We start from the raw sequence: 17320 nt of genomic DNA, 5'->3' as shown, positions 1-17320 counted from the left end.
GGTTAAATGAGAAGAAGCTCTGAGCGAGCTCAAGCCCACACAGCCGAAATTGAGGTATTTTTAGATTTAGCGGAGGGTGCAAACGTCCAGCTTCATTGTCAGATCAAAGGCGCCACTTATGGCACTCCTGGCAGAACACTGATGTATTTCAAGGGAAACATGATGACACATGCTATATTTACGCCCTTGATCTAAATATTTACCTATTTCCAGTTCCCCCCACACAACTCGTCACCGCCCGCTCATTCACGATCCTCCCGTTTTAGCAGCAGGAGTCCGACAAACACTCCGGAGCATCCCGAGTGTGGCGAAGGTAGGAGCATCCGTGCACACCGCAGTACATCGTGTTGTTCATGAATAGGATCTTCTGTTCATTCATACACTTGTAGCTAACATGTCAGAGCGATGAAATGGTGTCTCCATGCGTTTAATATATTATAAACAGCCTTTGCGTGTGTGAAACGTATTTAAAAAATGTAGCGTCTGTGGGGAAAACACTGCATAAAGCTTAATGTAATAGCCAAGTCAATATTTCAGCACCACGGACAGCGACACTCCAGGGGGGAAAAGAAAAACATAAACTCTGCTTGACTTTTGCCATATTTTTGATTATAACAATAAGTAATTTAACACATAAAGACACAAAAAGTAAAAGACTGTAATAAGTAGATTTTCAGATCAGTTTTAAGTGAACAGCGTTAGTTTTAGCAGCTCTCGGGTGGAGTTTGGCGACACCATGCGGCAAGACGCTCAATTTCTTCCCTCCCGTATGTTTCTACCGCACTGGTCAAATTAGTGTACTTTGTGTTCTGCACGTTCTCTTTTAGTGTTGTGCTTTGCAATTCGACAGCTTTAGACGCTGCAGACTTTCTGTGACTATTGCACGGTCGTTTATAACATCACATCTATTTAAAGCAGAAACTGAACATATTAGAAACGCCTCTTTGTATAAACGAGGCATCCCCAACTTTTCTCTCTTAATGATTTCCCTAAACAAAACCCCAACATGCGCAAAGCACCTACCAGGCTTAAAGAACACATATAGGCTAGTGGTGCGCGCCTGCCACTGAATCCATTGGCAAATGAGTTTTTCACGATGCCTGGCAACTGCAAGGAGTGGTTTCGCTCTGGGAAACCGGGGCTGTGGTCACTTGCAGCGCGGACACTGTCCGTCTTTCACCTATTTAGCCCGAGCCATTTTCATTAACGCGAGGCTGTCTGCAAGCACAACAGGGACGGTTGTTATCAGCAGCCATAGACTGTGAAGTGGGAGAACCTAAACGTGACGTCAATGCCTAGTAACTGACGCAGCCCTCAAAAAAAAGAGAGATTCTGCAAGCGTTAATTATCATCGTTTGAGTACTGCTGTAAAAACAAAAACATTCCGTTCGCAGTGCAACTGATTACTGTTGTTTGTGCGCGAGGGTCCGTCTGTGTGAGTGTGTGCGTGCGTGTGTTTTCTTTATGAGCTGCGAATCCGTCCCGAGTTTCCAAGCGAAAGTTGCATGGAGACACGCCGCGTAAGACGCGTATCATAAAGAGGATGGTGAGCAACATAAAGGAACGAGGAGAGCAGTAACAACTTGTGCTGAGAAAGCCAACGTTTAAGAAATATTTAGCCCGTAAGAAAGAGGGGCATTGAAGCAGTTCGTTTGGGGGGGAAATCACTGCAGCGATGCATCGGAGGCAAGTCGGAGCCCTTGTATGGAGTTGGAGAGGCAAAATTAATGTACATTACATGCACTCCATGTAACGCTCCTGAGCGATGTCTTTGTAAGTGTTTTTTTTTCTTTCTTTTTTTTTCTTACTGGGTGCTAAAAATAGCATCAGTGTTTGATCGTGGTCCAGAAATAGGCAGAGGGTATCACTTGTATAAAAAGGGACTGCGATTCTGAGAAAACTTCTCAGACGTGTTGCTGAAGATTGATGTGAATCAAGGGTAGTAATTGATTTTCGTCTTGCTTGTTGTTTTTGTTCACATATGATGGTTTTATACTCATGTCTGTGTTTTCCCTGCTTTCAGCCAGGGCTTCCTGCATTGGTAAGTACACATTCGCGACGATTTCTTTGGTTCGTTAACATGTTTATTTGATTTCTTGCACGATTTCTTGCATGCATTAAATAACGTGCCATTCCCTCACCGAACACCATCCATTCGTTTCACGCATACTGTGTGCACTTCTTAAACAGGTGCTTTGTTGTTTTCACCCACTTGTTAAAAATGAAATATACCACTCTCTCTTCAGACCAGGAATCTCGCGAATGGTAAATAAGTGAAATCCAAATCCAAACTCCTTTGTCTGACGGCGCTGTTGAGTCGTTTTTTGCCTCTTCGCTACAGCTGAAAGTGTGAATGGAAACCGATAACACTAGAAGAGTAAGGGGACATATCTCTCAAAATATGTGAAGAGGAAAACAGGCTAATAAATATAGGTGGAAGATGCTGCGCCAAAAGGAAAATCACCAGCAACAGCCGACGAGGGAAGCCCTGGTGTGGCGTCAAGGGGTTCCGTGCATCCAAAATCGCCCTTATATGTCCAGCCCTGTTTTGGCCATCACCCGCGAAAGGGATGCCACTAGGCACACGGTCTCAAAATGCAGCTTAAGGTTTTTTTTTTTTTTTTTTTTTTTGTGCAATGTTCCCGCTTACGTTGTTTGAACACTTCCATCAGATGTGCTCGAGACTGTGTAGCTATAGGCGGATTCACATGGATTACTCTTCCGCCCACGTCATTTTCATTATACAGTACTGCAATCGACTGTTTTCTATTGCTGTGGACTATAATACTGGTCTTGTGCCAAAACTAACGCGTCTGTGCAGTTGCGCAAAACAATCACGATGTGATCGCCAGTGTTGTTTTAATCAAAGCATCTCTTAATAAATGTCTAATTTATAAATCCTGCAGCGTGCACAAGTGCCTTAAGCGTTCGCAGACAGTATATTTCGAATTATTTCAGAGGGTTTAAATGGACATGTGCATGTATTCACAGGCAAAATTTAAATGTGAGTTCGCGTAAATACTTAAAACCGTACATGCCAGAGTAACGAGTCCAGGAATGACCGCGGATCTTTGCAGAAAAAAACTCATTACCTTGACCTTTTCAAAGACACTGTGGCTCTCTATACACCTATCCCAGACATAGCAAGATCTTCTTAAGTCAATGCTGGAGTTGTAATTTTAGTGGAAACACGGTTTTATCCGAGTCGTGACTGCTATAATGAGTAATATGTGCGCGTTGGCTGCGTCAGGAGATGCAGTCGCTGTGCGGTGCAGACAGAAGGGGGAGAATCGTGACTGACTGGAGACGTCCGCAAATGATACGACCACCAAATAAAATCCTCATAATGGTGGCATCTGCGCTTGATTTTTTTTCTTTCTTTTTTTATCTTCTTCCTTTTTTACACTTGTTACATCTCAAGCCACATCTCCTTTGCCTAGCCACCTCAACCTCCCCTTGCACCACGAAGGCGCAAGAAGAATATCAGTGATTAAGGGGAAGGGAGGGGGAGAGCTTGGTTCGGGATGAATTTAGACTGAGTGGGGGGGGGGGGGGTTGTCCAGATAAAGATCGTGACCCTCCCACTTCGTATAGTTTCTTGTAGAGTTCCGAGAAGAGCCACTCTTTAACAATTTTGACAAATGTTCTCGTTGGATGCAAGAAAAGAACTTCACTGGTAAGTGAAATGAAGTAACATTCCACAGCTGGATTGAGTTTATGGCCAAAATATACGACAGAGGGATCCCATTTTTCCTGTGTTGTCATGCCACTATTAATTGTTTCTCTCAAGTTCAGAGAAATGTTGATGCTGTTGATGCATTTGCAAAATGTTGTTGTTGTTGTTGTTGTTGTAAAGTTGGGTCTAGAACATTTATGTAACGTTGTTCTGATGCCAGTCGCCCAGTAACGCATCATTGTTTTGTTTGTTGTGCCTGCAAGCGATGATGCAACTGTAATGTATAGAATTTATGTTCTGCTGATAGTTTAGAGACCCCCGTGTCCTCACTGAGTGGTATCAACCAGTGAACTCTCTGTGGTCATGCAATGAAATTGCCTCAGAAGCCTGTCATGTTGTTGTCGTCGTGCTGGCGATGTGCTGCTTTGTTTTACATGCACATTAGAAAACCGACGCCTCCAAAATGTTAGTCGTTTAAAAAAAAAAAAAAAAAAAAAAAAAACACTCTAATGTCTGTTTTGAATGGATACGTGAAGATGTACTTGCAGACATGAATGCACGCCACCTGACATGGTGTGCGCGAGACGTAGCAACATGTTTTGAAACGTGACATGGCGAACAAATTCGGCTTCAAAACAGAAAATGATAAAAACATTTAATGTTATTGTCTTACACTGAATATTTTTGGTCACTTGCGCCAACTAGAATACAATTTGGTTTCCCCTTTCTTTCTTTCTCTTTTTTTTTCAAAAAGGGGGGTCCCTATATGAGCAAGAAACCGATTGGTGGATGACGATTTTTTGTTTGCGCCAATAAAATCTCTCGCTGCTCTCTATTTATTGCGGGCAGATTACAGACTGCTCTCTCCTCACCAAGAGCGCTTCATCAGCTCAGTTCTCCGGCTTCACGAACCAGAGGATGTATTTCATAGTAGCAACAAAACGGCGAGGCGAAAAGAAACGAGCTCAATGATTGCTCTATCATATGTGTTTCTTTGTTTAAATGCAATAATCGCAGCCCACGTCGGTAGGCACGAGCGACTAGAAAAACCAGCGAAAATAAACTACTGGGAAGGAGTGAATTCAGCACCGCGGACAGCGCTCGCACGCAGAATACAGGCATTTGGATGCTGGCTGCTCTCAAAGCTTCCCATGCTCGTAGAATGTGAATGAGTTGGATACAGTTCAGCCACGGAGAAGGGCTTCGCGGTCTCGCTTTTCCCGATGTCTGGACACAATAGGATTGGGAAACCAGAGCCATGCACAAGCCACCTGGATGCCACTGTTTGATGTCACGGACTTCAGACTGCGATTTGTCTTTCGCGAATCTTTTTGCGGTCTGGGCTTGCTGTTCATAAGTATCTAGCTGGGAAGCCCTTACCCCAAAAAGCATTTGCGGAAGGCGCATTCACCGACTGATGCTCCCTACGATGCGTGGATCAAATGATTGCATTATTATTGTTATTATTTTTATTACTGTATTTATTTTTTACAAACACTTTAATTTTTTTTACCCGCAAATATGTCATCACTGTATTGCGGCTCAAATGTAAAGCCGAACTTCTCTCCCACTTACGTCCCCAAAGTCTAAGATCCCTCCCTGTCGAGAATTATCTGGCGTCTCCATTGCCAGAATATTTGCTCTCGTTAATACGATTACAAAAAGTCACCCAAACAGAACCACAGTTCCACCAACGAGCCTCCCAGTTTGCACGTGGGAAAACACAGTGGTCCATTCGGGGAAGAGAGAGAGAGAGAGAGGGGCATCTCGTTAGTGTGCTATTCACTTAGAAGCCAAACAATGTTGAAATGACCCCACCCTGTTCGCAATAACATATAAGCTGTATAACACTGCCGGACGCAGTTATAGTTCTACACATGTTTAAAATTAAAATATCAGGCCATTGACAGAGTGCCAGTGTGTGTGTGTGTGTGTGTGTGTGTGTGTGTGTGTGTGTAAGAGAACACGTCACCGTAGGTGCCCAAAGACAACAAGGTTTTACCCAACCTCCTCGGTTTCTTTTCTTTTATTTCTTTTCTCTCCCTTTTTTACACACCCTCGTTCCTTCTCTTTCTCTCTCTCTCTCTCTCTCTCTCTCACACACACACACACACAGTATTTGGAAATATGACACCTCGATGAAATATGGCACACCTACGCACACCCAGGATATAACATGTAGACACATTGGGTGATAAAGTTTTTATGCCATGCAGATACAGTCCATTGAGAAATTCTCAGCAACTGAGAAGTGACGTGATCCGTGTCACTACCATCTTCAAGGCAGGTCCCCCAAGTACCTCATAAGTCATTTCCCGTTTTTGGTGACACTCACCTGTCCCCTGGCCTATATGCAAGAGGAAGTGCAAGTACAAATGCCCTTATTATATGCTACAGTATTTGGAAAAGGCTCCAAAGTCCCTTAGTGACGACAACCTTAAATTCCTTCAGGTCAGACTAACATTAATTTCGTCTCAACCGTATGTGTTCCCTCACACATTATTGTATTATAAGAAAGATGCATCGCCTTTGATTATATGGTTATAAAATTAGCACAATTAAAAATGACGCGAAGAAGAGGTCCTCCTGAAACTGGTGAAGAAATATTGGAAAACTTTAACTTTAAGGAGTTTTGCATTTCACTTAACCATTTTTTTCTCTCTTTCTAATACTTAAAGAAAATTAGTTCGACGTTATAGTGAAACTTTACAAAACCCTTATACTAAAAATGATCTTTACTGATGGCTAAACTGTAAAAGGCAATAATGTAAGTGTTCGTTTTGCGTTTATTAAAGTGATTCGCTTGATGCTTACTCGGAAGCAAGCGGAGAGTAAAGGTTAATTTGCAGATATTAGAAGTAAAAAAAAAACGCTGATTTTTGTTACCTAATAAACTTAAATCATTATATAATATTTGACTGTAAGAATCCCTGATTAAATGGGGGTTAGAAGTATTATAATACTGTTTAAACAGCATCAAGAGGACGCTCCTACGCCATACGTGCATTTTCTTCATTTTGCTTGAACAGCATGTTTATTAACTTATACCAATAGTTTCTATACTTTCTAATCGATTTCAGGAGATTTCCGAGTTTTCTGCACTAAGGGCTGAATTCCGAGTGGTCAAAAAAGTGAAAGAAACTTTTCTAAACTAACAAATTAAGCCAGCTATTACAGTTAGGTTTTAAAGTTTACAGGCAAGATTTTTTTTATTGACACATATGTCTTTTTGTACTGTTTAAACGCATTTAATAACACTTTTCTTGTGTCCGTCGTTAGTGAGTAAATCGTTTTCTCGTACTCCTCGTATCCAAACTTTTTTTTTTCCGTGGACAGACTAGCACGATGTAGCTGCAAAAGGCTTTTTTTATTATCCAGAAGAATTTAAACTTCTCACATTGCGCTTTTAAACGATCCTACTGTTATTTATATAAAACTTTGTGTTCTTGAGTTTGTGTACAGGGCAGGACAAAACCTGAGACATCCATCGTGTCAAGTAACGGAGGGAGAAATGAACGGCTCGAAATCGAATCAGAACGTTCCCAAACGTGACGTCACTGTCTTCGTAAGTTCATTCTTTCAGTCACAGCCCTTTGCGAGAGTGACCTCTGTTTATATCATTGTCTGTCATTAAGCATTTAAACCTGTAGCAGGGACAGAATGTTTTTATTTTTTGGTAGATTTTTGACAGTATTTACAATTAAACAGTCGAAAAGTTAGTAAAGTGTGTATATAGTGTGCATCAGGCGATGGGGGGTTCTAGACCACAGTAAAGGGGTGGGGGTCAGACAGGGGTCACTTGTGCTTTTAGGGGGCAGAATTTTAAAATTCATCTTAACGTACTTTAAGTATCATTAATTCACTCATTTGTCACAGTCAGATATCACTGCAATCTCTAGAAGTACTCTATAGCAGCTGATTACTTCTACTGTATTGTAGTGTCAGGGGCATCATTTTTGAGGGGGCACAAGTGAAGGCAGGGGGGCTTTCATGCTTGTCATGTGACACATGACACACAGCAGCCACAATACCACTGTATAACTGATATAGGCTTAAAACCTTAAAAGAAACACAACAAATAACATTAAAACATTACAAACCATTAACTTTTAACCATTAAAACCTTTAAAAAATTGTTTTCTGTAGTGTGTTTTGGGACAAATTCCATTAGGATTTATTGGTTTTAACAAGCCCCCAATAGAAGGCAACCAATTACCAATAGAGACCATCAGGGTCCATTACCATTTCCAGTAAAACCAATACAAGTCCCATTATAACCAGTAAAACCATTAAAAAATTTCTAATGGTGTCTTTTTTTTTCAACAGGGGTTTTATAATTCAAAATATATCATGAAATATCTTGATTCTCAAATATGTGTGAGTAAATGCATTTTGCACCTTTATAGATTGTGTTAGGTGATCTACTGTATAATGGGCGATGGGCAAAGTATCCTAATAGTGTAATCTAGTAACATTGTATAAAAATCTGTCTTTTCACTTAAGTACTAGATATGGGTGTCATAAAATATTTTTAATATGACTGAGTTTGTATTCAATGTGAATAAAAAAAAAGATTGTAAGTTACTAATTAGACAAAAACACTTTATTTGCACAAAAAGAGAGCAAGGAGCGTTCACATTGTCAAAGAACATTTTCACTGCGGCCCAGCAAGTTCAAGCACTCTCAAAAAGTCCTGTAATAATCTTTAAAGCTGTTTACATTGTGAAATTAATATCTTACTCATATTAGTACATCTTCACTTTGTTGTTTCTGATGAGAGAGTTAGCCAGTGCGCGTGGTGACGAAACAGCATGCTATAGATAGATAGATAGATAGATAGATAGATAGATAGATAGATAGATAGATAGATAGATAGAATTTACATCACAAACTGCGCATTTCATCCAAATTTGTTTGGTGTGATATGATTAAAAAAAGAACCGCCCCTGGCATCAGGACAATTACATGGTCCTTTAAAAGTAATTATTTTAGTCTTTACATGTGAGAATTATACATTTTGATAGAAAAGCTTATGAAACTTTTATTGGTATTGCTTGTTATGGAAAATACAGCATGATTTTTTTTTCTTTAGTGAACTGGATCACTGCTCTGGTTCATATGTTATATATGTATGCTTAATACACCTTAAATTTATTTATTGCACATTAGCATTAGTTAGTTGCATTAGTTAGAATGCAAATACATTATCATAAGTATAAGTGTACTTGATATGAGCGTAAATGCATACACACAGAGACACACACACTCATTTCATATATGTATGCATATGTAGATAAAAAAAAAAGATATTTTAGTGTTTTTAAGTACAACAAAAAGATTTAAAATATTTGGGAGTTTTTGTGTATGTTTTAACTCTCATTGCATGCTGCTACTTATATTACACAGACTTGTATTGTCTTAGTCTTAAATGAAATGATTACTTAAGTTATACGAGCATTCAGTTTAAGCTGCAAAATATTAAAAACGAAGCTATATATGCTGAAAAAGTGATATATGCATTTGCTCGTCAACAGTTTTAGTTTCCTGTGGTGTTAAAGATCTTTGTGTGTTACTTTCAACAGTATTTTAAAAGTATTGTTCATTGCAGGTGGGTTTAGAATAATATGCAAGGATTATTTAAGATCATTGTTTTTTAAACTGAAAAAATATAAAGGTATCATAAAAATATTTATCACCGACAAAGTAAGGGGCAGTTATTAACACAGGCCGGACGGTACGACAGACTCTAGAAGATAAAATTAGCCAAGCCTTTTTTTTCCTGTCTTCCTTTTTTTAAACAATCTGAGAAAAAGAGTTTTAATACAGATTTAGAAAGGAACAGTTACAGATTTCATATTTAACACACAATATATAAAATTTTTAGTGAAGCTAGAATTGGATTGCAGCACTGGCTACAGTGCGCTTTTTTCATTTAACAGTTTTTTTTAATTGCAGATTTAAACACTTATCAAAATGAATATTATTGTTATAATATCTCATATTTATCTATATTGTTTTGTTACACCTGTGGTCTGACACTTGAGATGCGTTCAGATCTCACCAGCACTAGACGTAGGTACTTTTTTTTCTCAGAGAGAGACTTAGTCCTGGCTATGCTGTATGTGTTTCATATGTCTCTCCCTTTTAAGAATTGATTCAAACAAACACATTTATTGAGAACAACTATGTTTTTTGATAACTTAGCTATGGGTTTCTTCATTGATTATCTGGGTGAGCAAAAGACGTCACCTGGTTTTATCACTTTTAGCTTATTAAAGATGCACGTCTCCAAGAAAAGACCCTATGGTTCAATGTTGTGTTTGTTTGTTTGTTTTAAACAAATAATGTGTCATTTAATTTTTTTATTTTCTACTTTATCGAAACGGTATTGAGTTCTTTTTAACACTCATAAATTCTTGTTAAACTATTAATAACCACAATCTAAATGAAACTGAAAAGCATCACAAACAAATTATTTATAGCTTCAGTTATTTATTATGATTCAAAATCTGATGTTGCAGTTATTAAACATGTTTTTTGTCACGGAGCACACTGTTTTACGCTTTTTTCTCCTCAGCTCATGTCCTGTGGTCCCTCTCAGCGTATTATTTTTCAGTCTGAAGGGGATATATCGTATCAAAAACATGTACTTTAATCTCCTCACATTTCATTATTATACACCAAATAACATTTTTAGCCTTTCCACCTTATTCTTCGACTTTCGTAAATTGTTTGCAAAATGACATGATGTAGATTTTTTACTTTAACTGTCATTTTAATCAGTCCACAGGAACAGGATGCCAACATTGACCTGCTCTAACAACAAATAACAATAACAAGAGGAATATTTTCATAGTTGGCCCGCGTCCCTTCTTTCCCTCTTTTCTTACAATCCCATATGCATGGATGAGTCAGGAAAGGTGTGAGGGATGAGTCAGTTCCGGGCGGAATTTTTAGGGAAGGGGAGTGTCTGCTTGTTCCTAAGAGGGTGGTCCCGTCATGTGAAGATGGCATGACCTCACTGCCGCAGAAATACACGTTCATGCATTCACTCGGCATTAATGTGCTCTCTACATAATCAGTGCAAAAGCAGATCATATTCGTGTCTACATACTCCCAGTTAATTCCAGCTTTTAAATATAATCTTTTGGTAAATTACATTATTTAAATGTGAAGTTTTCAGTTACTTAAACATCACTAAATGGCACCAAAACTCTTACTTTTCATAAAACATAAACATACGTATATTAAGATTTGGCTCTTTTTAAAAAAAATCTCACTATGATGAAACTGCTTTTAGTATTTCACAGCCATATATATATATATATATATATTTGGATATGATGCATAAAAAAACTTGTATTATGAATGGAGAAAATATTCTAACTTTAAAGTGTTAGAACACATTCATGTACATAGAGAACAATTGAAAATAAGAAAATATATTATAATCAAATCCATTAAAACTATAAAAAATAGTTGTTATTAAATATGAAATGACAGTACTATTATTGTTCTTTTAAGATCAACCATTTTAGCACAAATAAATATTGTAGATGCTGTGTGTGTGTGTGGAGGGGGGTTGTTTATGTTTGCCTGCATGTCTAAATGTTTTTTGGTAATTGTTTGTGTCTTTTGTTTGTAGAAAATCTTGCTGATGACTGGACGTCTATGCAAAAGTGAGATGTGAAGCCAAACGGATGGTAGGGGAGTAACAGCTGACAGGAATAGAAGATGTTGGAGGTTAAAAGAAGGGGATTATCAATAAACAAGGTATCAGCCAACACATATTTAGACTCAAAAACATCTACAGGGAAGCATGGGAGTGTCCGGCCCTCGAATGAGTTGTAATGCAAAACGCAGTTTCTGTCCCATGACATGCATTCACACCTTAGGCTTTGCTGATGGGTGAAACTTTGTGACTGATCAAATGTGTAACTGAAGAGATAATTTGGCAAATGTGAATCAGTTCTAGAGAATGTGCAAAAATTGTCATTCAGAAGACTAAAGACCTTTAATTTTGCAAGACACAATGAATAATAAGAAAAGAAGCAGAATTCAGGTTTTTGAGCAGATGATGCAATAAAATCACCTTTAGAAATGTAAAAATCTTTCTCTTTGTCGAGAAATCAACTAAGCGAAAACTTCATGTGCTCACATTCTGTCCTGTTTTTGCAACCTTGCATCGTCTGCTTCGATTGAAAAGTCTTCCAAAAGAGAAATTATCCTTATTACATGTGGTAAAAGACAAAAAATATATGTTTTTCAATGGTTGCTGATCATGTATATAAAGTTAAAAAACAATAGAGATGTGACAGGTCAGGTCTGATGGCTCCAGCGGCACATAAAAAGATGACGACGTACAGAGGAATTTGAAAAGTATTAATCAGTTTTGTTAAACTATTAATACCAGAAATCCAGAAGAGATGTATCAAAAACAGAGGCATTGCACAAAAATCTTTGCTGAAGAAATAAGTTAGAAATAATTCAATATATTTGTTAAAGTGAAAGCAATACATATTTACCTGTATGTTTGTACAAATTTGGTATTTCATAGTTGTTTAATGATACGTCGACTAAACTGACATTAAACAATGAATAAATACTTAGTATGGATTTTATCTGACATTTAGCTGTTCTTCTTTAGTAATGCAAAAACATCCTTTAAAAATAAGACTAACAACTGAACAGAAACTAGTTTTATACTAATCATGTGGAAATGAACAGAAACCAGTGAACTAATCAGCATTGTCACTCAGTTTCAGCCTACTGCAGACTTTGAGGTAGTATGCACATTTTTAAGCCATCACATGAGTTTTTAAAGTCTTGTGTGAGTCCTGTGGCCTGTTTTTGATCATTTTTGTGTATTTTTTAGTTTGTATATGAATATAGAGCCAGCAGACTGAGCAGACTGACGTATAACAAAACCAGACGTTCAAGCACGCAACCTCAGACAGTAGTACTTGATGCACTAGAATATTATACATATATATATATATATATATATATATATATATATATATATATATATATATATATATATTTATATATATTTATATATAAGAATTTTATAATATAAGAATTTTTGCAACCTATGAGATTTCAGCGTTATCATTATTGAAATATTCAGTTTATCATTAGGTTTATATATATAGAGAGAGAGAGAGAGAAAGAGAGAGAGAGTAAAGCTAATTGTCATCATTCTATCTGATTTGATATTGATACTTAACATACTATATATTGTACCCCTTAACTAGTATGTACCGAGAGAAGTATGGAGGATCTCAGGAAACATATTTGACCATAGTGACGTTGTTTTTATGACTGTCATGAGCAGATTTTCATTCAGCAGGCCAGATCTGTTTGTGTGTGTGTGTCTCCAGTGCCCACATATGTGAGATGTGTTGCTAGTGTCATATGTTTGCATACCCACACAAAATGCACTGGCAATGTGTGTGCAAGTGTCAGAATGCTTTGTGGATTGTGGATGTGTGTGCAAGATGTCTTGTGTGTGTGTGTGTATATGTCTGTTAGAGAATGTAAAGGCAGATGTGTGTGTTTCATCAGTGGGAGATGGGAGTGTGTGTGCGTGATTGTGTATCAGCAAGAATGCATAAGAAATGTGTGTGTTTGTGTTAGTTTAGTGCATACATATAGTTTAGTGCTTGGTGTTAGTTTGCATATACATGTGTAAAACATGTATAAGTTGCGGTGTGTGTATAAAAATCTACCAAGGTAAACTAATGTGTGCACCAAAATGAGCGCAAAAGCAACGTGTCTGAGTGTAGCATGTTCATTTTGGTCATTTTTACAGATGGTGTATGTGTGTGAAGTCGTATACGAACAAAAAGTGTTTGTGTGTGTATATATCATTATGCAAGTCCTCTATGTGTGTGTGCAAAAGGTTTTGTGTGAATAAGAACGTACATGAGTGAGTGTGTGTGTATTTTTCAATTGTTCTGACAATATAAGTGTGTGTGCTTATTTACGTATCTTGAAGAGCGCACATGGATGTGTCTGTTTGTGTTGTAAGGCTTTATGTGATTGTGTAGAGGCCCTAAAAAATGCTTGTGTGTGAATGCATGCATATATGTGTGTGTAAATGCAAGTGTGTGTGTAAATATGCACAGAATGCTTGTGTATGATTGCTTGCGCACATGTAGAGAGCTGGATGTGTGTGTACGTTAGTGAGCACATGGCCAAGAGGTCATGAAACATATGCGTGAGCTTTGAGAAAAAGACGGCAGGCCCGACGAGCCGAAGACATGCAGTTATAAAGGACGATATGATTTAGTTACATTTATATTTATTACATTTTAGATTTCAAATGCAATTTGTACAGTTTAGTAAATATATTTGACGCACGTCTTATATTTAAGTGTTTAGTAAGCTAACATACGTACTTTACAAGTTATTTTGCTACATGTAAGCTTCTTTTATTAAATAAAGTGACGCTGAATAATTTTAAACATTGTTATCTTAATCTAAAATACAGATTTACTTTACTTTAGTAATTCACAGCAGTTTTGCTTCAAAATATATTAATTTGAACAAATTGTAGATTTTTAAGAAAGGAACTAGCAAAGACTTGTAAATCACTAGCATTTGTACAGATGTGATTAAAATTAAAAGGCTGTTTGAAATCTAATAAAACCTATGAGATGAAAGTGGACATAATACACGTGGATGTGCATGAAAAAAAATGACATGATGTCTTTGCATCTGTGGTGCATGTGTGTGTGTGTGTGTGTGTGTGTGTGTGTGTCTGTGTGTCATATTGTTTGTGATCAAAAAAAAATATACAATATATTAAACACCCTTAACAAATATTTATATTGCTTTAAATGTTCTTAAATCACTAATGATAGATAAAATCATAAATCTTCATCTGTTTTTGCATGCTTTCTCTTTCAAACCCCGTCTAGCGTTGCAAAGGCCTCAGGCGTGAGAATACCGTGGTGAAGTCCTATGGTTAATCATCTGATCTACAACATTCACATGTCAGAGGGAAGAATTAAAAGGTATGTGGCATTTTGTCAGTGTTAGTTTTTATTTATTTTTTGCCAGGTAATGTGACCTGAGTCAAGCTGACAGTATAGTCTCTGAATGTGCCTCTCAGTATATGTTATAGAGAAAAATAATCATTTTCAGTTTATAAATGTACTATAAACTGTTGGATAAAATATTACATTTTATGAATGAGCAGTAGTTGTGATAACAACTTAAAATATGTGTTTTAAAATGTATTTTAGTGCAATATAGTACCATCAATTATTATCATTATGTTTTTTTAGATGATACATAAATGATGTATGATTGAGAGGATATTACGTTAATAATCACTAAAATGTGCTTTATTTTTTCCCCCATAGGATGAAAAACTGGGAAAACTTTACCTTGTATCCTGCACAAAAGATCAAGGTCAACCCAACGTCAGCTAGACTGCTTTACCCTTGTAAATGGATATTCAGCAAATTAATAACTTTGTAGGAACAACATAACGCCGTCAGGTATTTGCAATATTTGTCTGTAAACTACATGGGGTTTAATAAATGAGCTTAACTTGTTTACGTTGTCACTTGCAGACGTCTTTAACGTCTGAGACGCATGAGCTCTGAGACGTAAGGAAATATGGAAATTATGTAGTACGTATTTAAGCTTTAAAAAAATGTTTACTTGCACATAACACCATGCATAGATACATTTGTAGTAATTGATCACCTGAATGAGAGAAACTGTAGAGACGAGACGCACATGAGCGCTTGTGGTGAGTTGTGTAGTAAGTTACGTGAGGGCAAACGCAGTCTGATTTAATCGTATTGCTTCTAATTAAATAACAGACTATATGTATCTTGAAATGGATTTGTTGTGACTGTGATAATAAGAACATGTGCGTAGCGAACGTAGGAAACGTCTGCGTCTGTGTGGAAATTACAGACGTGAGTTTTTTTTAGCTTGTGGTGTTTTATAATTGTGAGGGTGACATGTTTTACATATTTGTGGGATTCTAATAGTTTGTTTAAAATGTAATATGAAGCTGTAGACAGTTGGAGGGAGAGTTTTAGCTGCCAGGCGCGCGCTGTTCACTACATGTGCTGCTGCTGACGTATCACGTACAAGGCCAGCTGAGCTCAGAACTCGAGATTATGTTGCTTTTAAACGTTTATCGCGAGATATGTTTATTAAATTGTTTACATGTAATTAGGTTTCATAACTAGTGTTTAGGGAGCATTTTGAGCATAGTAAATGTGAAATATGTATTGTTGGAATTACCAAAGGGTCAAAGAGGGCTGGGTAGTGCATGAAGGGGGACAGATAAATATGTTTAAATTAAAGAATAAAGATTATAGGTGTCGAGTTATTCTTACGATGTCTGTGGTAGATCAGTGAGCGTCGAGGACTGAAAGCTGGAATGTATAATGCGTTACGTGAGAGAAAACGTGTGTGTGATTGTGCGTGTGTGTGTGTGAGAGAGAGAGAGTGAAACAGAGAGAGGGAGAGTGTGTGTGTGTGTCTGATCTCGAAAATGTTGTGCTTTAAGGTTTGTCTAAGCAAAGATAATTAAGTAAAATATCTACATTTTGCATCAGTTATTAAAGTATTATTTTGTAGTATAATAATAAAAGTAAAAAAAAAGCACTGTTAGTGCACAGTTTGATTATTTGTGCCTTAAGTGTCTTTTCTTTTTGTTGCTTTATAATTATAATATCTGTATGCTTTGCTGTTGTTTATCATGTAACCCCTAAATGTGCTTAACAGTTTGAGCTGAATTGAGTAAAATGAGTCAAGTGTGGTTGCTGCAGTGTACACGACGTAAGGACGTAATAACGTGTGGGTTCTGCATTTCTCGAAATTTGAATGTCATTTCTGTATAGTTAACAGAGAAAAAAAATATGCTGCATTAACTGTTCGACCCTGAATAATTGTTGAGCTATTTTCTTACATGAAACAAGCTGTAGGCCTACATGTGGTGTGAGTCTTAAGTGTGATTTTGTTACAAGACCTAAAAGCTGGAGGTCTGTCGTTCATGTGACAAAGGTATGAATCACGTATTTTGTAATCAAACTGTTTGTTTTCTGTATTCCCTATCCCATGTCAGGGAAAATAAAATGTTTGGAGTTATTTTAGAGTCTGCTTGCTTATTTGTGTGGGGAAATCTGGACGATTCACACTATTTTGTGATACATTGAAAATGTTTTATGTGTGTTAAGAGCCTTTCGGATATAAGAAAAGACGAAACTTAGCGTGACGGGCCAATACATAGACAAAAAGGCTTCCACGGTGAGAGTCCCTTAGAACTAAAAATACAGACATTAAAATGTGTTTCTTGAAGACACCAATTCTTTTTTTCTACTAAACAGCATGTGGTTCACATGTTCCATGTGATACTTGAATTATTCACGTAGCGGTGGGCTTAAATTTTAGGTTAAGTTTCGGCTCGTGAGTGGAGCGAATGGCGACAGTGGACACGGATGTGTTGGAGTGATCCAGCATGTGTGTTAGTCTGACTGAATGTCAAACTGACAAGCTAGGCACAAGCCAAGAGCAAAACATCTGACTGACGCGAGTTTCGCCGCTTACAACACTTGCGTATCGCTTTCGTACCCGCATGCATGTGTAAGTCGATTAAAATGTGATTTACAA

At 37.4% G+C, this 17320-nt stretch overlaps 1 long non-coding RNA gene across 10 annotated transcripts; it reads left to right on the top strand.

Annotated features, from left to right (window-relative positions):
- Positions 1–16798, top strand: LOC113043374 (uncharacterized). 10 transcript variants are annotated; one of them, XR_003275721.1, is made up of 7 exons: positions 327–1773; positions 2024–2041; positions 2247–3676; positions 7139–7241; positions 11322–11449; positions 14602–14697; positions 15049–16798. It is a non-coding gene; the product is annotated as an uncharacterized LOC113043374 (long non-coding RNA). The 10 variants fall into 10 exon arrangements; XR_003275722.1 differs by lacking the exon at positions 327–1773 and adding an exon at positions 1784–1939; XR_003275723.1 differs by lacking the exons at positions 327–1773; positions 2247–3676 and adding an exon at positions 1–313 and having other exon boundaries at positions 7128–7241.
- The last annotated feature ends 522 nt before the right edge of the window (positions 16799–17320 follow it).

Source organism: Carassius auratus, chromosome 25 (assembly GCF_003368295.1).
Source record: "Carassius auratus strain Wakin chromosome 25, ASM336829v1, whole genome shotgun sequence".
In the NCBI taxonomy this organism is placed as follows: domain Eukaryota; kingdom Metazoa; phylum Chordata; class Actinopteri; order Cypriniformes; family Cyprinidae; genus Carassius; species Carassius auratus.
Note: the sequence above shows the minus strand (reverse complement) of the source record. Positions and strands in the feature narration are given on the sequence as shown.